Raw genomic sequence first — 25,486 nt, 5'->3', positions numbered from 1 at the left:
TTCCTGACGCCGCCAGTCGCATATATTTCGTCAGGGTTTTGAGCAAGTCAAAAGTTGTACTGCTGTATCCGCTGTGCGCTTGCTTTTCTGTTCCGTTTCGAGTGAAATAAAGGCAGGATCGAACAAAGATTCTAATTCATCCGGATCGTGGTTCACCAAAGCCGCGCAGCGTCGCGCTACGAGTGTACCAGCTTGGCGGTGCAATACGCGATTGCTTTAGGGTGTTTGGAGGGCCTGCAGGCACAACGCGCAATTTCTCGCATTGTTGGCATACAATCGCTCTTTTCCATTGCGCTTCGTTGAACTGGATTGTCATGCGGCATTCTACTAATCTTAACGGCTGAATTTCTAAACCTCTGTCACCCGAAAAAGTGGATGAAGTAGCTGAAGAAATATATACTGCTTTAAAAGTGCACCGATGGTAGCGTAGACTCAGTACCACAATTGGGTCGGTGCAAACAGATTTTCGAATCTGATCCAACACGATATTAGAAAGATAGTTTCAGACTATCAAATGCTTTTCTTTTATTCTAGTATGCAGGTAATAGGACGAAAGGAAAAGTAGTAAGAGTTAAGTTTATCAACATATTTCAAACAATTAAGCCGCTTTTAGAAAGATCTTAACAGAAATACGTTGAACTAAACAGCCGTAAAAAGGCAACGAGTGAAACGTTCTAAAATTTTCTCAACACATTGGCAGTAATATAACAGAGAAAACAAACACGACTGAACATACGTGCAAATTACGTGTTCATTGTGTACAAATGAAACATTGAAATAACTTTTATATGGTACCTTAGAGAAAATGAATGAAATATAATTTAACAGCATCACAGATCATGTTAGTCACGTCAAATAGGGAAAGCTTTCGGGCAGCCTCTCAAGCAACAACCACAAAAACAAGAAAGAAAAGAAAGACATAACACGAGTGACCGCCATTATTCTTTGTTTTTGTTTTTTGCAATACAAGAATGGCTCGTCCTGGCGAAAATATATATTTACTAAGAAGGAAGATAATTTCTATGAAGGGCTGATGATGATGATGACGAAAAACTTTATCCCTCTTTAAAGGGCATAGTCGAGAGGACTCCAGGCACTTTAGGCGACCCTACACAGTCTGAAATTGCTTGGATTTCTGCTCATATGTGCTCCTGCAATTATGGTAAGCTAGTGGTTTTAGCCATAAACGGATATTTGAAAGTAACGAATATAAATTTACTTGAACTGAAACAAAAGTCGCAGTTTCGCCTGAAAGGCGAAACATCGATTGCGATAGCAAATTAGCAGTCAGTTACACCAAGTAAAGATAGTAGTTTCATCGGCCGTATAAACTTGTAAACATTCACTTACTAAATTAACAAGCATGGTGTCGCGCGCGCACAAGCAAACATAACACATCCAACACGATGACCGCGCGCACTCGCTGTCAAAACGCTGGAGTAAGAAAGAGCGGCAGCAGCAGCGAGCGAATTGACTTTCGTGCTGCCTCTGGCTTCAATGCGAACTAAGCGGCGAGAACACAGCACATACGAAGTTATCAGCACTCGGCGCACTGCCGCCATCGCAGACCGCTTTCAAGATAGGGCCTGCGCGGCCGTGCCATACACAGCCGCCGCCAAAGTACCCGTCCCCCCTCTTCCTCTCCCCTCGGTGCCTTGCCTGCGACGAAAGACGGCACGCTTCCTCCCCGCTTTCCTACCTTGCGCGCACGAGATTGAGCCAGCATTATCGGCTCACCCTAGCACGCTTTCACTCGCACATACTTCATACTGCGCGCGGCGACGATGTTATCGCGCTTGGACTTTACGCGGAATATCACAGTGATGGTGACGGCAGAAATGCGCCAGGAGTGTCTATATAATTGCTATCGCAATAAAAAAAAACTGGAACCTTCAACAGGGCGAAGCATTCGCAGTGATACGAAGGTCTAGCATTTCGGTTAAATCCCGTCGGAATGTGTTTTAATACGCAGTTGCGACATGATAGCGCGACACAGCACGCAAGGCAACTGCTGCTGGGGAGAAGGAACAGCGCCCTGGCAGCTACCAGGCGTCTCACAATGCTGACGCGATGAGGAGCGCTGCCAGAAGCGGTTCAGGTGCACGAGATGAGTGCGACGCGAAACCGTCGGCGTTAGTCAGTGCCCAGTGAAATGTTAGGTAACGTTAGCTTGACGTTCACTGTCTGTTCCGCTCAGACCAGCGCATACACACAGCATCTCAGCAGGAACGCTAGTGTCCTTGTAGTACGCGTACGCACAATGCCCACGCCAGTTGCGGAAGGGAGCACGCTGCCTTGGCTACGCCCCCGAGCTGATTCAGAGGAGCATTGACGGTGCGTCCACTTCGTTTTCACAGCCAAACGCACTCCGCCTCCCTGGAGACCCTCTAGTCTAGTTCCGCGCCCGAGCGGCGAATGCGTCGTCAACTGGACAGAACGACGGCGCCGACGGCGGATGCGCCTCAAGCGCCCGCATAATTGCCATCGCAGTTGTATTGTGATAGAAATTAAAGAGGGCACTTATAGACGCGGACAAGATAGCTTAATGCGCAGCTTCAATTTCATTTTTCGAGAGGAACTTAACGTGAACTCGACAGCTGGTATCATTGTTAGGTAGCATTTCTTTCATTTCGAGGGCTTACTTTTGATGCTGAAAATATTCCACAAAAGGTAGCTTATCAGAGCTGGTTGTTTCGGTTGTGTTTATGAACGCGTCCAGCTCTACGGTTGCCATATTAGTAACTAGGCGACAACATATCGTTAGTTTACTTATTTATAGGGCGCAATAAATATATTGACGTCTAGATGACGAGTACAGCGAAGGCAATCGCATAAGAACATCAGAGATATTTAGTTTGCACACTCCGTTTATTGCGTGCCGCGCACAATACATGCTTCTATGATGTTCATTACAGGCGACTTTCAGTGTTCTGAACTAACTCCATCGAAATAATGTTTTGCCTGCTTGTTTGTTGAGAAATTTCACGTTAACCAAAGCAGGCCTCCATCGACATCCCAGCGGAACTGTGGGTGCGGCCGAAATATTGCTATCTTCAGACCTACACACGCTGACATCTATGCCGGCAAAGCTATCTTCCTATTTATTATTTTATCCCAGCAACGTCGTCCGTAGACGGCCTACGCCATCCATCAAAACGCCGAGGCGCCACGTGCAAGACACACACCGAAACTCGCCTCGCGTCAGCATTTCCAGCCTCGCTTGTAACTTTGGCGGAACAGCTACACAAAGTACAATCTACAACTGCGGCGTTCGTGTGAAGCAGTTTGCTGTTTGGAGTTAACGAGTGCGCCGAAATCTGAGAACGCCGCCGCCGCCCGCGAACAAAAGCAGCAGCAGTATCAAAAGACGAATTACTCCTGCTTCTGCGCAGCTCATTTAGCACCGTCATTTTTTTTCTATTCCTTCGCTCCGACGGAACCTGATTTCAGCACAACTAGCTACACGTATGCTACACCCAAACGTGTCGACCTGGGGGAAAAAAAAGCAGAAGAAAAAAGACATTTCGATACATCCGAATCTGCGCATGCCGGTCTTTAGCGCTGACAGTTAAGGAAAAGATATAGAAAAGAAAAAGAAAAGTCAGTTAGGAGAAAAAAAAGAACAGTAATATCTGCTTTTCCCGTGCTGCCTGTTGCCGTCAACGCGCAGATTCGTGCCACGCACTTGCTATACCGGCGCGATTCGCTGGTGGCAACACCGCGGGTCCCTTCCGAACGAAAAACCAGCGGCCCGCGCGGTCTGCTAGCGGAGAACCATCATCGATCAAGCCGCAGGCTACGCTTCATTACCCGCCTCGGGATCCCTCCTCCTCACTGGCTCACACCTTCCGCCCCCGGCTTTCCTTTTTTATTATTGTTATTATTTCCGAAATGCCTGGCTTGGCACCCCTGCTTGAGCCAACAAGTTAGCCAGGAAATGGAAACCGCGCTGGCGACGCGGTCTTCATCAGGAACGTCGGATGACGCACGTGTGCGCTGGCGGAAAGAGGCAGCGCTCCTCCTCCTCCTCGGAGGCATCGACGAGCCCTGATATGCCGAGATGATCTCTGAGCCGTCTCACGCCTTCTGATGCCCGAGGCCAAACTACTCACGAGCGACATCAACAGTCGTCATCTCTTCCGAAACTTCTCTCCAGAATCGGCTTTCAGCGTTGGGGTATAAACGCTGCTCGAAAAGCTCCCGGCTGGCTTGCTGCGTTCGGGTATACGGTAAAACTGGAGTCTTCGTGTAGCTACTCTTCCCATCTCAAGTACGCTCGGCAGGCTAGAATGATCTTCTGAGTGTCAGCTGTGTGGGCTGAGGCCGGCTGTTCTATACGAGCGCCTTTAGCGGAATTTACACGAACTTGACGAAGTAGGCCCCAACTTCTTCGCCGGGCAGGAAACTGGTTGTTGTGGATTATGTTGTTGTTTGTTTATTTATTTGAGTTTGCCGGCTTGATGCAAACTTTCCAAGTTGCAATCCTTCGAAAGTTGGGGGACGCTGTAGCATCGCCCATCTCGACACGGTTATCGTGTAAAAGCGTAAGGTGGCAATTTAGGATGGCGCATCCAGACATGTTGGCTGATATATGACCCGAATTTGTAGGGCTCGTATACACAGGGCTTGTGACTGGGCGGCGTATACACCATGATGCGCGCGAAAGTCCACGCATGCCTTGTCTTCCTCTCTCCTTCATTTGTTTGTCCTATTTGCCACAGTTTCTTGAAATAGAATGTCGGATATGGTGCGATATGGAGAAACCCCTTCCGTGTCTCCCTTAATTTGATTCGCGCCGCGTCACCTATTCAGAGACACACCATTAAGAGCGGACGCGATGAGGATGTCGTTGGGAAAAAGGCTTGGTATATGCAAAGGTGAACTGTTATACTCCAGGTTAGCTTAAAGTAAACGACCTTCTACGCATCCAGTACGGATCGTGCTTGAGAAATGGAGTTCAGCTCAGAATTTTCAGGGATAGCCATTGCGGGCATCACATAACACAGCCAAGAACTGGACCATCCATTTAAAAATAATAATAAAAGAAAAAAAAAATAGGTCAGCTAAGCATATGGACCAACTGGGCGTGTCAAACGGCACCCGTTATGGCTGGAGGAGAAGTGCGCAATTACGAAAAGGAGGAGAAAATGATGAAAAGCTGTCTGACGACATTCGATCTCCCCGCTCACTTAAACAGCCCTGCGAAAGCGCAGGCATATGTTTCGCACAAAGGCTTCCGCACAAAGGCAACTGTCACGCCGTCGTGGTTACATAGGACGATACCATTGTCCATTTTCACCGCCCCATTGTGACTCCTTCAGCGTTACTGATTACTCGTCGAAAGAGCGAGTGCGTGTGTGGAAATAAAACAGAGGCAAAGCGGGCACTGCTAACCAAAGTACAATCCTAATGGCCACTGCAAATCTCACAAAAGACCCCGCAGCGCTCTGACAGCGCCAGCGGAACGGAACGGGGGCACGTCGTCCGATCTCGACGAAAGCAGACGACGATGCGGAGCGTTTATCGTCATAATTGAGTGTCACTTCGTAGAGTTTAAGAAAAATAAAATAGAAAAAAAAAGCTTCCGACAGCCGACGCGTTCGTCGGGTATACGCGTTTTTTACTTCGGCACGATACCCTCTAACGCGCTTAATGCAAGATCGACTCACGGCTTGTATCGCAGTGGCTTGCGCGACGTTGCATAAGTTTATGAGACAAAAGGCGCAATACAACAAGAACATGAAGTCAAAGCTCGTTTCGAAAGCAGGATTGCATGTAGCCCGTTACTAATTATTTTCTGCGGCTTCAAGAGGAAGCTTTAGCTATATATAGCACTATTGATTCAAGCATTACACCTGAAAAGCATATATGCTCGCATTACCCACGCTTGGCCAGTTTAAATAAAATCTGCTGCGTTCACCAGAAAAAAAGTCATCTTGTATTAAATGTCATGAAGGAAAAAATAAATATTTTTTTGCTTTATAAGCACTGGACGACAGATCGTTAAAGAAAAACACGTTATTGGGATTATGTGAGAGAGAGAGAGAGAGAGAGAGAAGGGAAGACGGAAAGGCAGGGAGGTTAACCAGACTGAGTCCAGTTTATCGACCGTAAGTCACCGCAGCTTTGCTACACTTTTTAAAGATGTGCTCAGCGACCGCCTTTAATGGCGCGGTTGTGTGTGCGCGCATCATCTCTTATTCCTTTCCTTTATTCATTAATTTTTTCTTCACCGTCCCCTAGAGTTCGGTAGCAAATCAGGTGCAACCTGGTTAACTTTCCTGCCTTTCATTCTCTCCCTTTTTCAACATGAATGATGATGATATGTGGTGTTTTATGGCGCAAGAGCCAGTCATGGCCAAAGAGCGCCAAGCAATGTTTTAATGCAGTCAGTGGGGCAAATAATGACCAATGGCGTCGTGGTTGGCTATAACAATGCAACCTGGCTGTATAGGGGCCTAAAATTAATGGTAAAATAAATATATATCCATTAAAATTGTCACAATGACTTTGAGATGTGCTATGAATTTAAAAGATATGCTATGATGGAATGAGGAAGTAAAATATATAAATGCCAGTAGCACTATTGCCTCAATGAGGCCCTTAAATGCAAGAGCCTGTAGGCACGTGCTCTACAAAATACTACTATCGCAGCAGCAGCGTCTGGTAAGATGCTGTGCGACGAATCTCTTCGGCCTATAACTTGCAATGAATTAACATCTTGCAGAAAGTTAAAAACGGATTTTCTGCGAGAAAAATGGGTCAGCACCAAGCAACATTGCCGGATGAAAAGGAATATTCTGTCGGTAGGCTAGAGGGAAGTGTTTTTTTTTCCTTTCGGTTTCCATTTCTCTGCACTTCAGCTAGACATGGAGGACGATTAGTATCCTGCCACATCTACAGCACATGGGAGGTTCACTACCGGTCAAGAGATAAGAGTGCGTGCCATACGTATGACCTATCCTAAGGCGACAGAAAATGACCTCGATTCGCCGTATTTTTTTATATCGGTGGCAAATTTCCCAATTGCGGCTCGATCAAATGGAGTTTATTAGAGGTTTCGGTGTCCCACTTCTGTTGCCAATGCCTTCTAAGCTTTTTGCGCAAATATGGCTTTAAGTCTGAGGCAGGGATACCTGGATACCAACATGAAGAAAGAGTTTAAAAAAGCGACAAAAATAATAATGTTTACAGCTCCAACTGAGCAACAATATCATTTATAAAATATACGTAAATTATATTGATTATAGAGCGTCTCAAGCGGTGAAAACATTTTATAGCGCAGGCTCTTAGCGTACTGCTGTTTTCCGATTACGAGTTTTGTGATATCTACGTAAACTAGGCAGCTGCTTGAATTAAATTATAAACTGTCATATCTGCATTGATGGTTTGAACAACCTTAGAAATGAAGTTGATAAAACTAAAAGATGTGTTTTATTTCCAGTTCCACCAAATTGTAAAAGTGGCGTTCAAATTTAGTTTTGAAGTTTCACGACTTGTAGCCAATTTTCAAAAAACAATCTTCTACAGCACCCAAACCAAATTCTGCTCCCAGCGATGGAATCATCAGGTAGAGCAGCTTTGTGCATGCGGTTCTTGCGCATAGGGACCCTGGTGCACCATGCGGACACGTAACATATGTTCTTGTTTAACTGAATAGACCTGAAACGACGTGAGGCGGGAACCTACCCACCCACCCTACCCACCTACCCACCCACCCACCCTACCCACCTACCTACCTACCTCTACCCCACCCACCTACCTACCTACCTCTACCCCACCCACCCACCCACCTACCTACCTACCTACCTACCTACCTACCTACCTACCTACCTACCGAAGTAAAAACCCGAAGCAAAAAAGAGTTGGCAGAATGAGGTCGTAAACGTGCCGAAAGTGCTCGAAAACGTTACATGGCCACGCAAGAAGCTTTATTATACGCAAATAAACCCATGCTCTCCGGCAGGTGCAAGTAGCCAGCGCCTGAGCGATTGACGGCAGCTATATTTTATTCCTTTTGGAACGGGGTAGCCTGTGGCTATTCAGAAGAAAATTAAGTTTTGTTCGGCATATTAATACATCTTTAATGCGTACACGTCACTTTGACGCGGTGAGTTTTCGCGGCTTTGTGACGTCGCGTGACAGGCAGGTGAAGTGGGTGCAGCCCGAAAACTTCGCGGGGGGCTAATTTCGGGGGCTAATTTCGCCATTTCATCCCCGGGGGCTAATGGCGAAAAGGCGTCGAATCAGAAAGAACTGTTTTTCTTTTTTCGGTCAAATCATGCATAATCAGTGTGTACACATCATATCAGATGGGGAGGTATGGCGGTTTTCGTGACGTCGCGTGACAGACAGGTGAAGTGGGGGTGGTCCAAAAAAGTTTTTGACGAATCACGGAGGGCTGATAGCAGAATTGGAATAGAAAAGTTTGGAATAGTGTTACGTTATAGCGCCCCTGATGTCTCTTGTAGATGGAATAATCGATAGCATTTACCATAGTGACGTCATGTACATAACTGTGCGGTGCCCTGCGTTTTTGTCTTAAATACTTTAGAAACTTTTGTCCTTACCGTTTTTCTTGTTTTGTTAAAAGTCACGAGAAAGATCGCATTTTATGGTTCTGTTCATTCAGTGTAACACTTGACGCTAATATTTGACTGGTTTTTCAAGAGAAACTCAGGATTTGCCTTCGCCTGTGCTCCTCATGATTGTTTACACATTGCACGATCCAAAAGCGACCAGTGGACGTCGTAGCCGCCGTGTTTTGGATACCACGTATTTCGAAAGGCGCGATGGCAACATTGCATTCATTGATTTTGTTTCTTGACAAACCAGGCAAGTAACGGTGCCAAGTGCTATATTAAACAATCACAACAATAAAATGCCACCTCTCTGCTTAATTTGAGCACTTTATTTTAAGTTTCAAAAATAAAAACATGTTACCGTATATTTAGCGAACATAGTATTAAATACTAACACGGTTTAACTACAACAGAAACGTATCAATGGTTGAAGAGATAAATTTAAGCTGCCCCTCAGGCAGCATGACGGAGATGACATCCATAATGCTCAGCGTTATTTCTAGAAAAGCAGAAACGTTCACGGGTGTACCTAATGCAATCTCACATGGTGCACAGTGAGCAACTAATTGCACGTATGTGTGAATAGAAAGCAATTTGTATGCATGGACGCCGTCACTTTGTCATACATCTTTTGATGTTTTCGCTTACTATACTCAAACCTCTCCCACACTCCTTCCCATCTTTTTAAACGCATGCAACCACCTATAGAGGAATAGCATTGTCAGGGGTGCAGCAGACTCTTTTGTAACGTCAACAGGCGTCATTTGTAACAGCTATTTGCACCTCTAATCCGACGACAGTTGCAGCCTCCCCAGCGCTGCACGCTTTTATTGAGACAAATTATCGGAACCCGAGCTGCGTCGGGCTCCGGGTCACCACCGAAACGAAGGCAAAACCGGCAGCTCGGCGACGTGGCAATATGTTCCCGCTTTGGCGCTTCAGCGCTGACGCTTCGAGCCGGGAGGCGCTAAACAGGCGGACGGGGACGAAACCGCTAACGCGCGCGCGATCCTTTAATTATGCGCTAAATTGCGCGTCGATGCTCCCTTGCTCGGCTGGTAACACAGACGCTGTTGTGAGCCGCGGCAATGCTCGGTGCGGTTTGGAAGGGCCTGCTCTAGTCAGCGCGAGCGTGACACGATGGGCCACCGGTGTGAAGGGTCAGTACATTTCTTCATCCAAAGAGGCGGAAAAAAAGGAAAAAAAAAAAAAAAAACGTCCAGATGCTGATGAGCCTTAATTCGGCGGCACGTGGCAGACGCGTCAGGTCGTGCACCGCGCTGGAGGACAGACGGTTCGGCGACGATGGTGGCGCACGCCTGTTCGAGCGGCGTTGCTTCGACGCAACGCCACGTCGAGGGCATCCCCCCCCTCATGCTTTCTTTGGAAACTTGTCGCTGTTTCGTGCAAATAATATCCGAGCGTGCGCGCCATTGTTAAACAGAAAGAGAGAATTAAGTCACTGGCACAAAGTATTAAACAGAAGAAGAAAGTGCAGAAAAGAAAATATTTTATTTCTGCTACGTAGGTGAATGCTACTGAACGACATCATTACACATACACCAAAGCGAAAACGTTTGCTTTCTTTCTCTCTATCTGGAACTCGGTAAATAAGTTCAGTTTATTTCCTTAAAGAACATCATGCTAGGGGTATTACATAAGGACACACGTTTCGTCCGTTACGCACAATGGGTAACTGAATTTCAGGCTCTCGAATCATGATTTAAACATTTCTGCAGCAGATCCCAAATAAAGCCATCATCGCAGCCGTTCGAAATCGAAAACTTAAGTACGAACCAGGAGTCGCACCAGTGCGGCTATAAAATTTCACTTTTAATCGTTATTGTGTCGCTCATGAAACAGAATTCCACATCATTACTTAGGACCACACTCTACAAAGCGAACTTTTTCTTTTCTTTTTAGACATTGTGACATCCCTGCAAGCCTACAATAAAGGATTATTATCCCTTGTTGGTACCTCGCAGCACTAACACTAAAAATTTTGCGGTGCAGTTTTTCAACTATGTATATGTTTTCACACGTCGCGTCACACGTCAACATCAGAAGAGACCGAAGACTACATGTGAACGCAAGCAAGCGAGAATGCCTACCTACAAGACCAAAAAACACCAAATTATTCCGATATTGTTCTAACTCACGTTCATACATTTGCTTAAGAGCAATATTTAGAAGCAATGAATTGGAGTAAATTCAGAAGATCGTACCTTCGGCGACAGTTGGTGCGTCTGTTTTGTCACCCGTGTCTGCAATCGACTTCCTCGTCACGTCAGGCCATGTTCAGAGCCTCGTAGATGCAGCTACAGAGACCAGAGACACGGTCGCACAATAAATAAAACGAGTAGAGAGAGAGAGAGAGAGAGAGAGAGAGAGAGAGAGACATAATTGAAAGGCAGGAAGGTTAACCAGGTCTGAGCCAGCATGGCTACCCTGCACTGGGCGAAGGGAAAAATAGGAGGGAACGATTCAGAGAACAAGAGAAAGTCCCCTGTAGATGTCGCCGACGAAGCAACAGTTTTCTGCTCTATATCACAGACCGTCCTTAGTCCGGGCATAAAACAAGTAAACAGTAACAGCCGCGAGCAACACGTAGTCACCGCGTTGCAACATATAGGATGGATGGATTGATGCTAAGAGCGTCCCCTTTGAAACAGGATAGTGGGCTGTGCCAACAAGCTGTTATTCTTATTTTGCCTAATGTTCTACCTACATTTCTGAAAAGAAAAAAAAATGCCAACGACATACACACACAGGATTCCCCGCATGAAGCTTTCTGAACTACTACTGGGAACTTTGTTTTTGTACGTCTCTGTTGTTTGTGGTCCTCCCTACTTTTATGCCACCAAACCTCCAATCGCCTCATACTAATCTCTATTGCGGACATGTTTGCTTTACTCCTGCTATCCCTGAACGCAAGGGCTTCAAGGAGGTCAGAGGAGCCTAAACCGAGAGCTGGGTAGACGTAGTCAAGTCCACGCAGCGCCACATAGTATGTTTCGCGCACACCACTTACGGAAAGTGCGATCGTCCTAACTCCATGACTCACACAGAATGGTTGAGCCAGAGCCCCGCGAAAGCTTTTCGCGGGAACTGAGCCCATACACAAACACCTCTTAAAGCCCCGAGCGGCGCGCGGCGTTCCCTAAACTGCCCCGATGACGCGATGCTGTAATGATAAGTGGCATCCACTGAAGAGCCCTTCAACGCCTCGCCAGCGCATGCTTGCTCACGAACGGCGTTCCTCGCGCATCCGTCGGCCTCTCCTCAGCCCATCAGCGTACTGGAAGACGAGGAGTTTATGGGAGAGGAGCGAGGATCGTGGTACGGCCACCAGCTGAGCCAGCGCGTGTGAGCCCGCGGGACGGGGCATAGCAGTCACGGGGATGTACTCCACGCTCACGGGAGAAGAACGGGAGAGAAAGTTGGGGAGGCCGCGCGAAGCGAGTGCGGCGAGCTATATGAAGGCCGTTTAGGGACAGCGCAAAACAACAGGGAAACACCTTCCCTTCCCCGTCCCCATCGTCTCCAGCGAGTAGCGGGTAGCCGTCCCGCGGCAGCCGGGGCGGATGCCTGAGCGGAGTTTAATTAGGCCCGACATCGGAGACGCGTTGTGCTGGGCTATAGCGGCCAGGCGCTCGTCGACAGCCGATTTACGAGCCGGGCGGCCGTGGCACGACAGCCAGTTTAATTAAAGCCTCCTATAGCTCCTTGCACGAAAGGAGAGGCGACGGCACTGGCAAGCTGCACGCGCTTTCGTCGCGCTGGCAAGCAAGAGGGGGAGGGTAAATGGGGCTTCGCTTTTCGTAAGCACCATGTACGTGCCCGGCGCCAGTCTCTCCGCGTGCGTCGTGTCCTGCTCTCTCACGTGGTTGCGCGATATGGGCGCATAGAGCGCCGTGTGCACGCGCTGTAAATAGTGACCTCCGCAGCTACGGCAGAGACCGCGTCGCGTATGGGAGATGTTGGTATGGGCCGGTCGTTGACAATGCCAGTTATGCAGGCACGCACATAAGAAAGCGTTAATTCGCAACCGTTTAGCGCCAGACCACCGAGGCTGCGTGCCACGCTTGGAAAAGAGAGGCACTTTGTCCGCTTCCGACCCGGGCTCTCGAGGCAGGATACGATGCTTCTCCTGAAACAACAGATCATAGACGCCGGGGGCACTTGGGACACCCGCGCCATACTCGGCCTCGACCTGGAGAAGGCGTTCGATAACATCGAGCACTCAGCAATACTTAAGGCGATCGCGGACCTAGGGCTCGGACACCGGTTCTACGAGTTCGTCCGCTCCTACCTAATCCGTCGCGAGGCTGTACACCGCGCCGGAGACCTCACGTCGGAAGAAGTCGAGCTTGGACAGCGTGGCACCCCCCAGGGCTCCGTCCTCTCGCCGACGCTGTTCACCCTGGTGATGACCGGGCTCTCCGAACGCCACTCGAAGATACAAGGCCTCAACCATACGGTATACGTGGACGACATCAGCACCTGGTGCTCCGCGGGGTCGGACGGCTTTATCGAATCCGCTCTGCAGGAGGCAGCCGAAACCGCAAAGTCCTACCTCGACCACATGGGCCTCAAGTGATCCTCCGCCAAATCGGAGCTGCTGCTGTACTGTCCAAAATGACAAGACAAAAGGCCCAAGGGGTGGAAACCCCCGACCGAGCGCAACATCACCATTCGCACCAGAGACGGTCGCTCCATCCCCAGGGTCGACTACATCCGAGTACTGAGAATGATAATCGAGGCGGGCGAATCAAACATTATAACGGTTCACAAGCTGACGACAAAGACGGACAACGCGATACGACTCGTACGCAGAGTGGCCAACCGTCACCACGGCCTCAGAACCCACTCCGCTACGTCTCGTACACGGGTTCGTCCTATGTCACTTTACCTACGTCGCAGCAATGCACAAGTGAAAACTATCGGAGCGTGACAAGTTCAATACCCTCATCCGAAAGGTAGTGAAGCGGGCCCTCGGGCTCCCGATCACCACGCTGACGTATCGACTCCTCGAGCTCGGAGTGCACAATACCCTCGGAGAGATCGCCGAGGCTCAAGAGAGAGCGCAGGTGATACGACTGACGACCACCAAGACGGGCCGCCACACCTTGCGCGAGCTCAGCAACTTCCCGCCGAACACCCAGGATCCACCGGAGTTTACGCCGGTTCCCCGCGAGCTCTGCGACCTGATCACAATCGCACCCATTCCGCGAAACGTGCATCCGGAACACAATCGAGGCAGGCGCCTAGCCCGGGCGACCGCATTCCTCAAACGCATAGACAAGAAAGCGGACGACGTCGCTTTCGTGGACGCCACCGCCTACCAATGCAACCGAACTTTCGCCGCGGTCTCGGTCTCGTTCTCGCAGCGGACCCTAAACGCCGCCACGGCTCTCACACGCGACCCCGAGGTGGCGGAGCAAGTGGCACAGCCCTGGTAATGTTCGAGGACAAGCGAGAGGTAATATTCAGCGACTCGAGACCGGCCATCAAAGCGTTCGACAGAGGAGTCGTCTCCGACCAGGCGTTACGCGTCCTCCGAGGCGCTGATCCGAGCACCCTCAAGCACCACACCGTCATCTGGTTTTCCGCCCGCCTGGGTCGGATTCCGGGCGACCCGCCCTACCTCAACGAGACAGCCCACGACGCTGCGCGCGCTTACTGACCGCGCCGTCACCCCCGGGCAACCGCGTCTCGACGAGTTGGAGGCGAATAGGGACGCCCTAGTAACATACAACGAAATCACTAAACATTTTTACTTGGGACGATGTCTCTTTCCGCCCCCGCACCGCAAACTAAACAGGCCGCAGGCGCTAACGCTACGCTTGTGACAGACGCATACCTATCCCAACCCCGCCACGTTACACATCATCTACCCGGACGTCTACCCTGACGACGCCTGTCCCTCGGGCGGCGACACGGCGACTCTCGCACACGTGCTCTGGGAGTGCAGAAACGCTCCGCCCGACTATATATACCTCGGACAAGTGGGAGAAGTCCCTACAAAGTCCGCTACTTCAAGACGAGCAATGGGCCAGCCAGGAGGCCCGCGCAGCGGCCGCCAGGTACTCCGTGTGGGTCACTGCGTAGGAGACGCCGACTGCGCGCTGACGTGTGTCCTGCAGTGCCTTTTCTAAAGTTTATCTAATCGAATTGTGCGCGTCGCGAAGCTGCGAAAATGTTCTGCGAGCTCAGCACGATCGGAATGTCTGTGAGCATACGGTTTGCTGTTGAGGCTTCGAGTGCCGCGCGTCGCGCGACATTCTACATTTGCGCTGTAAGAACCACTGGGGTATCGAGCGGCTACCCTAGATCCATCACTCGTAAGAACCGCGTAAAAACAGAATCAGGGAAGAGTCATGGCTCGTTTCACACGTCCTGACAAGTCTTCACTCGAACCGTAACAGAACGAGGAATGTTGCTCTTGTAGAAATGGCCTCGTAAGTTATTCAAGTGAAGCATTCTTCGCTAGCAGCGGGTAAAGCCAATTTCACTCCCAGGAACATTGGCGTTGGAGTAAGCACAGCTCTCGATCGTTTCTGCAGTCCTCCCATGCGTCACGGATGCAGAGTGTGCGGCACGCGACGTGCACTGCACGGACAGCCATGGGCGAACGAGGAGTCCCTCGCAGTGAGTCCTGCTCGATCACGATCGCCCCAGCCCCATCCCGGAGATGAGCTTCAATGTGCATGGGGACGCATCCGGAAACGATTCGCAGTTTCGTGATACACATGGCGCTGACCGCCTGCGCTTTTCCCCGTGGTTCTGCTTCCGGCTGTTGCCATCATGCAAGCTCCGCTGTATGCCAGCGCGAGCAATGGCACCTGCATCGACTGCATCACGACGATGGCAAAGCATGGTTATCATCCAAGCCTGCTCTGCAGGTTTGGTTTGGCTTGTTTTGGTGCATACGGATATGGCTAAAGACAGCGTGTGCCAGTTTATTTCTTTCCTCTCTTTTTTTGTTCGTGCCATTCGTTTAGCAGTACAGCTGTTCATCCTACCCTGTTCATGCCTGCAGAAGTCTATATTGCTGAGGTAGTTTATACATGCCTGTAAAACAGAATAGTACTCAAGGTCAGGACGCAGGAGAAACTTTCACAGACAGCGTTGTTCACAGCCAATAAAATATTGTAGTATTAAATTAAATTGGGGGGTTTCAATTTCGAGTTATGAGCGATGCCGTAGTGGATTGCTGTGGATTAATTTTGACCACCTGGGTTTTCTTCACGTGCAACCGAAGCACGGTACGCGAGCATTTTTGCATTCTGCCCGCAACAAAGTGCGGTCGTCGTGGCCGATCGAAGCCGCGATCTCGTGCTCAGCAGCGCAAATCCATCGCCATAGCAAGCCCCCGCGGCGGTTAAGATACTGCATTGCATGACAGGCAATAAAAATACACGCATATATGCCGCTTTCAGATCATGCGAGTTTTCCAGACGTCGCGCAGCGTATACGTTACATATTTCTCTTAACAGCACACACAAACTTCCAAGAAGGAGCGCTGCGTTCGTGAAATTCATTCACTGCAGCGTCACACAGCGCGCTGTTCTCTCTCATGCACATGGCTCGCTGTACTCGTACGACACCAGATTACTCAAAGTGAAATCCGTGTGTGCGTCGTCAGTGCTCGCCTTAGCAGACAGCGAGCGCGGCAAGTCGTCGAATATACGCATAGCGTAGTGCGCCGGCCACACCTGGCGATGATGTATGTTCGCTACGACCGTCAAGCCAGGACGATGAAAGGATTACAGAAGCTCCTTCCCATGGGCGTCGGTCGTTTTACCGCACCGTCGTCGCGAAATGAGAAATGCTCCACCCGGAGTAATTTATAGTAATAATACGACGATCACTACTAAATGGATGGTCGCTCCCTCCCCGCTCTCAACAAAAGAAACGCCTAGACACACACAAACACACATGGACGAAGCAGCTGCCGACTGACCCGACCTGCCTCGAGACGGATGATCGCGCAAGCCTGCAGTCGCAGTCGAAAGCTCGGCTGTGGACCCCCTTTCCTTTACCCGGCTGCTAATCCGTGGGGATTGATCTAGGGGGATTAGAATCCGCGCGAGCCCTGCATTCGGACCCCAGGTAGAGGGTGCAGAGAGCGCAAGGAAGGGAGGGTCGCTTAGAGGCTAGTCCAGCCCGGACCTGACGGCCATGAGCAAACCTCGAACACAGGGCCCCGTGTACTGTAAGGAGAATGTGGAAAAAAAGAGACCGCTCTCTGAGACACAACGGATGACCAGCAGTCAAGTATTCAAGAAAAAAGACAGACAGAAAAAAAGAAACTGTAAAATGACTGTAAAGGAAGCTAGGAGATAACCTAAATTAAATTAAAAAAAGAAGTGCTGAAGGAGGCACACACGCATACCCCATTAAGTTCTTCGATGATGAAAACGTTTATTGACAGGAAAAGGGGAGGAGAGTTATGAGAAGGGGGGTCGGATTCTTATTCCGGAATTCCGTTGTCTAAGACCGCCGCCCTGGCTTCTTTCACGAAGGCTTACTGGTCCTCGAGGGTGGATCTGAACAGGGCTGCCTCCCATCCTTCCGTCTTTGGCTGTTGCATAATGTCCAAGGAACTATTAGCCTGGCAGGCCCATACGATATGGTACCAATCTGCTTTCTGCCCGCAGAATTTACATTCGGCTGAAAAGTATTGTCGCTCGTTAGCATGTAGCTTGACTAGGTTATTAAATGACATGGTTGGTAATCTCCGTCAATGACATTCTTCTGCTTTATCTAATTCCTTGTCCGGGCCCGAATATTTTCATCACGATAAGCGCAAGTGCTGTAATACACCTGCATAAGTTACTAGTGGCAATGGGAAGTCCGAGTCTTCGGTGAGGGAAGAGGAGGGAACCCGGGGGAGAAAAGCTCGGGCGGCAGCGTATGCACGTTCATTTCTCTCTACACCCTCATGACGTGGCACCCAAATCAGCTCCTTGCGCGAAGCGAAGACCCCATATTGTTTCAGGATCTTGCGAGCTAGCGGTGCAATTCGGCCCCGCGTGGTGGTGGTGGTGATAAACTTTATTGAAAGGGGGAAGGGTAAAGAGGGACGTGGCTGAGGGTTTGGGCTCGAGTAAGGCCCTGGGCCTGCTTGGCCTTTTCCGCCCAGTCCACCAGTTCAAGTTGTCGGTCGACGTCCCCGGAACTGAGCCAGGCTGTCCAGTCAGTCTCGCTGCTGACGGGGGGATGAGAGAACGGGAGCGAGGTGCATTCCCACATTATGTCTGTGAGTGTTCCTGTTTCTGAACAGAGCCTACATTTGTCGCTTTCCTTGCCCCCTGTGATTTTGTTAATGTATTTTGGGTGTGGGAATGTGTTTGTCTGAAGTCGCCGAAACGCGACCGCTTGCGTTTTGTCGAGTTGCTTGGCCGCGTGTAATTTCTATATGCAGTTTGCTAGTCCATAATGATGTAGTATTCGGAATTAGGATGCGCAGCTGCCATGGCGACCGCCACCTCTTCCAATTCTGCAATTTCCCCGTGCCGAACAGAAAGTCCATTGATCGTCTGCCCTTGATGCACCACCGATGTGTGATGACTCCTCCTACCGAACCCGGAGCATCCACGGAGAAGGCTCCCTCTAATTTAGAATAGATCCGGTCCATATTCTTAGCTCTTGCCCTCCTCCTTGCTTGATTATGTTTTTGGTGCATGTTTTTAGGAAGGGGCAGTGTCGCAAACTTGCTCCTCAGCTCCTTCGGAATGACTTGTCTTGTTGCCGTATAGCAAGGACAGCTGATATTCAAGCCCTCCAGCCCCTTGCGTCGCGTTTTCGTTCCTGCCAATCCGGCACATTGACTTATTAGGTGGGCCTCAGTTATCTCATCTGTTGTGTTGTGCACCCCCCACCTGCAACAAGCGCTCTGTAGTTGTTCTGACCGACAGTCCTAGCGCCTCCTTATATGCTGTTCTGAGCATATGAGGCTCCGTACCTTCGGATGAGGGGGTGTGATTTAAACCAAGTTCTTCAATAAGCTCTAGTACACCACAGAAACAGGGCCGACCAAAACTAGGCGAAGTTACAAGGTAGAAAAACAGTGCTTGCCATCAGCAATGCCGACCACCGAAGCCTTTCGTGCAGAGAGGTATACCGCGTATAGTATACAGAAACGAAACACCCAGCTTATCTTCGCGCCTAAGAAGGCTAAAAGGCTGTAACCTACGGGCGTATGCTTTAATAGCTCATAAATTATAAACTCCTGAGAACGTGTACCTGCGTTTCACTTTTGATTCTCTTGTTATTAATTGAAAAATCTCGGCAAATACTGACATCCGTGTCGGTTAAATGTTTATGCAATGGTTGTAACATTGTGTGTAGTCTTGCTGACGTAATTTTACGGTCTCGTGCTCAAATTTTTACGAGATGCATAATAAAGTACTCCACACAGCTGCTATATGCGTACGTGTGTGACTTTCAATTTAAGTTATTGCTATTATTATGCTTCGTAATTAAGTACTCTTCTGGTGTCAGAAAGTGTGAATAAAACGTTAACATGTGCTGCAGGACTGGGCTGCTCGGCATTTTCGCGCAAAACGCAGCATATAAGTAATGCTAGCTAATTATTAGCATTACTTATAAGCTGCGTTTTACGGTACAATGGCGAGCCGCCCAGTCGTGCAGCACATGTTAACGTTTTATTCACATTTTGTGACACCAGAAGAAAGGAATGTTTTCTTCACGGCGTCCCTGAATAATTACCTAATCCATTAGCACAGGGCCGATTCCCCCCCACCGTCCCGGATGAGCTGGAACGCGACAAGCAGAAACGCGTAGATTCTCTCAGCGCGCACCGCAGATAACTTAAAGGTCCCGCTTTAATTACGCGAGTCGCGCCTTATAAGAGAAGCTAGAACGCTTTATCAATTTCCTGCACTCTCTCTCTCTCTCTCTCTTCGTCCGCATACCGCTTCCCCCAGTGCAGGGTAGCAAACCGGACGTGCGTCTGGTTAACCTCCTTGCCTTTACTCTCTCTCTCTCTTCTCCTGGCCGTGCTTGCGTCGACGAGACGAAAATAGCCGATTAAAGGATTCAGATACACCACCCAGATGATCAATTAGGTGCGTCTCGTTTTCTGCTTCTTCACCTCTTAGTTTCTAATGAAAATATCTACGTGTGGGCAGGGTACCTTTCGTGCAAAAGGAGCTCTCATGCAATAAAGAGCAGGAGATGACAGCTGAGATTTTTTTTCCTACATTTGCTGGTATACGCAGTAAGGTGCACTGTCGAATCGGATCACGCACTAAGGAGGCATCGATGGTTTGCTTGCGGGATCGAGCCTGGTGGAAGGCTGGTGCAGTAATCAGAGATCATAGCACAAAATGATGTCTGCGGCCTTCCTGAAGGCAGTGACGCAAGAAAACTTCCGGTCCTCGCGCGAAACAACATGTTCTCCGCGTGGAACACGCAAACTTTTCCAAATAACCAACTGTAGCGCTTAAACTCTTCACTTCGCTTTCGCATCTCGCCAAGACTCTGGCGACGTGAGGCTCGCTTTCTATGTCGGCTATGGCTAAGAGTGGCCTTTACATGGCCTTGCTTTTCGCATTGGAGCGGCCTACAACGCAGCGCGTGACGACTATGATCGCGAGGAGGTCCTTGAATACGTTGCGTGCGACTTTCCTTCTCGCGATAGTACACAGATGCGGTCGATCGCGACTTCCCTAGCCCGCGTTCATCACGAACTGATGTGGGAAATATGGGTGTGTGGATAATAATTATTGAGGTCAAATCGAATACGAATCGAATAGTGCCAGAAGCTAATGTAATATAATAGCGAATATTTTTTTCGAATACTATGCAGCCTCCTCCCCATTAATATCGAGTAATTTTCACAGCATGGTATTTACAATATTCGAAAGTGTCAGTCTTTACTCTGCACATAATACAGCATGCTTTCTCAAAAGTACAAAGAGAGCATTAGGAAAAACTAAGCAGTTCGTTCGCAAACTCAAGGCTCTACGGAGCATACGCGGTTCATGCATTATCGTATAATGTTTAGAAAAACAGGGTTGCGTGCAAATCAATATATGTACTTACCTTTGCAACCAAATCAGAAACGGGTGTGGTCTGCGGCAACGGCAGAAAAAATAAAAATAAATAAAGAAAGAATTTTTTATACTTAGAATGGTCGCGGCAGATGGCGCCACTATCGTATAAAGTACATTGCAAAGAAACGTATTCACATTGTTATTAATCCTATGAGAGGACGCAGGTGACGACTCTATATACCAAGCAATACCCATTGCAGAGTGGTGTGTATGAACAATATTTTATTGCGAGTGATCGTATTTAGCCGAAGAAATCTGGCTGTCGGAACCACACAGCGTATTATCCACTGTTATGTCATCTGTGGATACAATGAAAGTTATCTAATTTTTGCTTCAATTAATGTCATGTTTGATCATGTACAGTCGACGACATAAAGTACTTAAAAACTATTAAACCATATTCGGACTTTCGAATAGTGACTATTCGATTTGAAGACCGAATCGAATAGGACAATACTGTTCCATTTGATGTTCAAATGTTTGAATATTCGCACCAGACTTGTACGTAGCGAATTACACTAATTAATCACCTGTAATCAAGTGCACGTGTTTGTTTATCTTGTAATTGATTGATTACATTTTTTACTCGGTAACGTTCACAGTAATCCAATTACACCTAAACAGTCACTATATTGACGAGACAACCTGCAGCACGCGACGTAGCTTTGATCACTTGAATTTGAAATACATCAGCCTCGCGGAGGCGCGTGTTCAGACAGGTGAACCTGGACGTTCACTGTTCCTAATCCTAATTTTCCTAATCTGAACGCTTCACAGGATGTTGGCTGAGGAATTGAACCGGCGCTGCTATCGCTCGATAGCGATGACTACTACGGATGTTGACGCCACGAAGTCACCTACGGACGATTATTTTCCTTTCTTCATTGGCCCTAACGAAAGCGCTTATACTCTGAGCGTCAGCAACAATGAAGCGCTGCGCTTCATAGACGCCCCAAAAGCAAGCATCGCGTCTTCAAGTAACCACACTCTTGTGCGAAAGGTGTTCGTGCTTACAACTCCGACATTACCTCTACCGCGCACACCAAGCGAGTTTTCAGTGTCGCTGCTGGAATCTTCTAAAATAAATTCACTGAAGATTACGATCTTACCTAACGCGAAATTTGAGCGCAGCTCTATACGTGTTTTCATTTCGCGATCTATTCGCTGGTGTAGACAATCTGTCTCGTGCGGCACGTTGCAAACGGAGCGATGTGTGGTGCGACTGCCTCACTAATCGGGAGATCACGAGCGGAACCGCGTGGGTGACACGTGGGCGCGATTCACAGCTGCCGCCGCAGACAACCTCCGCTCATGCAGCGCTTTGTTTCCATACAGACTACGCGCGCTACTCTGGTGCCATCTCGTAGCCATCATCGCCGCAAAGGCCTTTGTGCGCGGCACTGCGCTTTTCTTCTCACGATTTCGCCATAAGATCCTCCTGCAATTTCCTCCTCGCGCTCTCTCCACTCTCATCGCTTTTTCTTTTCATCACCCGCTGCGCTCCGCGTTCGCTCTCATCTTTCGCTCTGCTCGTTCGCTCGGTTACGAAGTAGGACGCGGACGCCGACGCCCACCACAGGAACGTGCGCGTAAGAACTGCGCCCTAAAACGAGGGAAGATGACCGCCGAAAACGTTGATATGCAATTGCTAGCGACGATAGTTTGTGAATGGCTGCCGAGAACGCAATGGAGGAGTCAGATCAGCTCGTACTATTTACAGTATTTGTGCAGTGTTAATAAAGCTTGGCAGGAAAGTAACGTAGAAATATCTGATTATTTGTAATTCCTCAATTACTTGCGTGGGGTGGTAATTGGTAACTGTAATCAATTACATTACTGAATAAGTAATTGTAATTGCAATCGCTTACTTTTTTTTTCTGTAACGTGCACAAGTATCGTTCACACACACCTAGTAGGAACTGACCGTTTTGGAATGCCAGCCTCATAAGCCATGATTTGTCTACCTCCCCATCCTCCAGCCCACAGCAGCCAACCGGCTTTTCTGTACTGGGTATTCTCCCCGAGCTTCTTCTTGTACCCATAGTCATAAAAACATGCTCTTAGATGCTGAAAAGTTAGAGCAGGGGGAATCAGACGAAGAAAGCGACCGTTAATGATGCGATGCGTGGGACACCAGACCTATGCATAAACGAAATGCAATGATTGCTTTCAATCAATATAAAATTTGGTAGCGCGCGCGCGCGCGCGCGTGTGTGTGCGCTCATGCGCCAACGGCAATGAGAAAGGTGATGATGCATATCTGCAGGCGGTCTTAACCTTTCACGTATGCTGCTGGGGACCCGAGAGCAGACAATAGCAACATTAAGCGACATGAGGACAGCAGCATAAATTATAAAGAAAACGCGAGTAGCTGATATTTTAGTGGAGACTGTGAGGAGGACGTGGACGTGGGCAGGTCATATGCTGAACAGAAAGAGAGCCGGTGATTGGTTAAGCGGTAGAAGGGAAACAACCCGCAGCACTTGCTAAACGGTTATGGCGTTCTCCTGTTGAGGGCGCGAATTGCAAGGACGTTGAATTAGCCCAGGTGGCCAAATTAATCCGGAGCCCTGCACTGCGGGACCCGCGAACCAATAAGAGGAAGTGAAATGCAGCTCAGGGGCGGCGGATGATTAGACAAAGCGCTGATGCGGCCGGGTCACGTAGGACGGAGGCACCTGGAGATCGCTGAGAAAGTCCGGTGACCTGCCGTGAACCTATAGACGATGATTATGATGAAGACGATGATCGTAACGACGGCTACGACGAGTCGCGTTCCTCCTTCTCTTCGCAACTATCCGCTTTGACGCAACTACGGTAGTAGTGAAAATGTCGCTATTAAATTCGCACTCGGACGTTCACGTGTGGATCTCCGTATTTGTTGAGGCGAGAGCGTAACGCGCAGGCGCGGTCAGCTTGCAAGTAAGTATTGTTTGTTCCTCTCTTTACATACGAATCAATGGCTCATATACACCCCACTCCCTCTCTCTTTCCAACTAGAGGTTCGTATCATTCAAAGTGATTCAACAAGCGCATACAAATGCTCCGGCCGCTTCACCAACGACGAGCACATCAGGCAAAACGAATCGCCGCCATTGCACCGAGGCAGATTCTGCTTGTTAACTTTCGCCCTACCTATATAGAATAAGAACCACGAAAAACTATTTGCTATATGGCACCTCCTAAACTGCACTAGCACAGCAAAAAGGCGAAAAAGAAATTATAATGTCATCGACCAGACATGAAAGCACTCTATTCGGGTGACAAACGACTGTACGACTGCGCTAAAAATGATGGATCGAACGCGCATTGTGGCATACCGGAAATAATCGCATCTTCAAACACATTCTATTTTCATCGCAAGATTTATCTTCATTTATTACCATCTTCCGTGCATATAAAGTTAATTCTGCGCTCACCTTGCCACCGCACAGAATTTTAAGCCACCGCTAAGGCGTTTTTCGTCGCTGAAGTGCAGCCTGTAATTTGTGCCGACATCAGCAACCGAATAAAGCCTGTCCCTGTGATGTTTTCTTTATTTGTTAAAAAAACATTTTATAATGAGGCTGTCACCCTTGAGTGGTTACGGCTTCTCGTTTTCGCTTAAGCATACAAAACTTGGAGAAAAGTCAGAATGGATTAGAAAAGAGAAAGGCCCATACTATGCTCGATGCTTTTGCGCCTAGCACACGCAAAATTCCCTGAGACTTGCCGCGTTATCTTAGTGACGATTGTGTTGCTAAATGAGAGGTCGCGGGTTCGATTCGATTCGATTCGGCCATGGAGACGGAAATTCTCTGAGGGCGGAATGCAAAAAAATCACACGTGTGCCGAACTACCGGCGCACATTAGAGAAGGTCAGGTGATCTATATAAATTCTGAGCGGCTCTCATAGCCTGTATCTCTATTTCAGGTACTAAGCACTCTCAATAATTAAATATGCGACAGGCCGCAAACCAGTGATTCGTAATTAAAAGTAGCTGATGCACTGTTTCTTACAACCCTGTTGCACGGGCATCTCCACAGCAGTTAATATAATGAAAGCTAGCGAAACGTCGCTGCCCAAACTGCATTTGGTATATAGAGCATGGCTGCCATAAGAAGTGTTTCGCAGCGTCAGTTTGTAACCACTGACGATATTAACTTTCACGGAAGAAAATGAAACGTAAGAATTAAAATTAACAAATCGGATGTGTGCGCGTGTGCGGAAAGAGACAATAAGAGAACCAAATGTTGTTTTTTTAAAGAAAACATTCCGGAAAGTTTCATTCATGTCGAATTTATTAAACATGCTATTTACACGTCGTTCCAAACAATACTTTTTGCTAGAATGAATGAATGAATGAATGAATGAATGAATGAATGAATGAATGAATGAACAGAGAAAAAATATCACGAATGAGCGATAATTGGGCTCACTACCGCCCCAGCATCCCACTTTTCCTTCGTTTATTAGGTTAGGCTGTCCCTCCTAAAAATTGTCCCTAACAGTGAAGCACGCTTCACAGAATAACGAAAAATGCGACAGCACTTGCTGCGATTCATCGTAAGGGTCTCGTGAATGCCCGACTTCTGAAAGGCCATTCCAACAAGCCAGCTAGAAGGCCTACCGAAACTGGTGAGAAAACTACCTAATCATGCAGCGCCTCTCCAGGAAACAGGCTCTAAAATTACAACCCAGTGATTCGCGTGGCGCCGTCCAGCTAATCAGGCGTTTACAAGTCGCACCGTAATTTACGTAAGTAGTAGATCGCACATGAGCGCAAGTTACAGAACGTAAACCTGTATTCAAACGCATAAAAAGTTAACATAATGAAA

The 25,486-nt window shown here is 48.4% G+C and overlaps 1 protein-coding gene across 2 annotated transcripts in view; it reads right to left on the bottom strand.

Annotated features, from left to right (window-relative positions):
• LOC126535848 (uncharacterized) overlaps positions 1-25,486 on the bottom strand; it is a 70,512-nt gene that overhangs the window by 42,428 nt on the left and 2,598 nt on the right. Inside the window, exon 2 of one of the 2 annotated variants that reach the window (XM_050182682.2) lies at positions 10,808-10,900. The exons of the other annotated variant lie outside the window; for it this stretch is intronic. The gene's annotated coding sequence lies outside the window, so the exon portion shown is untranslated. The remainder of the gene's footprint in view (positions 1-10,807; positions 10,901-25,486) is intronic. 2 annotated transcript variants of the gene reach the window in all.

This window comes from Dermacentor andersoni, chromosome 4 (genome assembly GCF_023375885.2).
Source record: "Dermacentor andersoni chromosome 4, qqDerAnde1_hic_scaffold, whole genome shotgun sequence".
In the NCBI taxonomy this organism is placed as follows: Eukaryota; Metazoa; Arthropoda; class Arachnida; order Ixodida; family Ixodidae; genus Dermacentor; species Dermacentor andersoni.
Note: the sequence above shows the minus strand (reverse complement) of the source record. Positions and strands in the feature narration are given on the sequence as shown.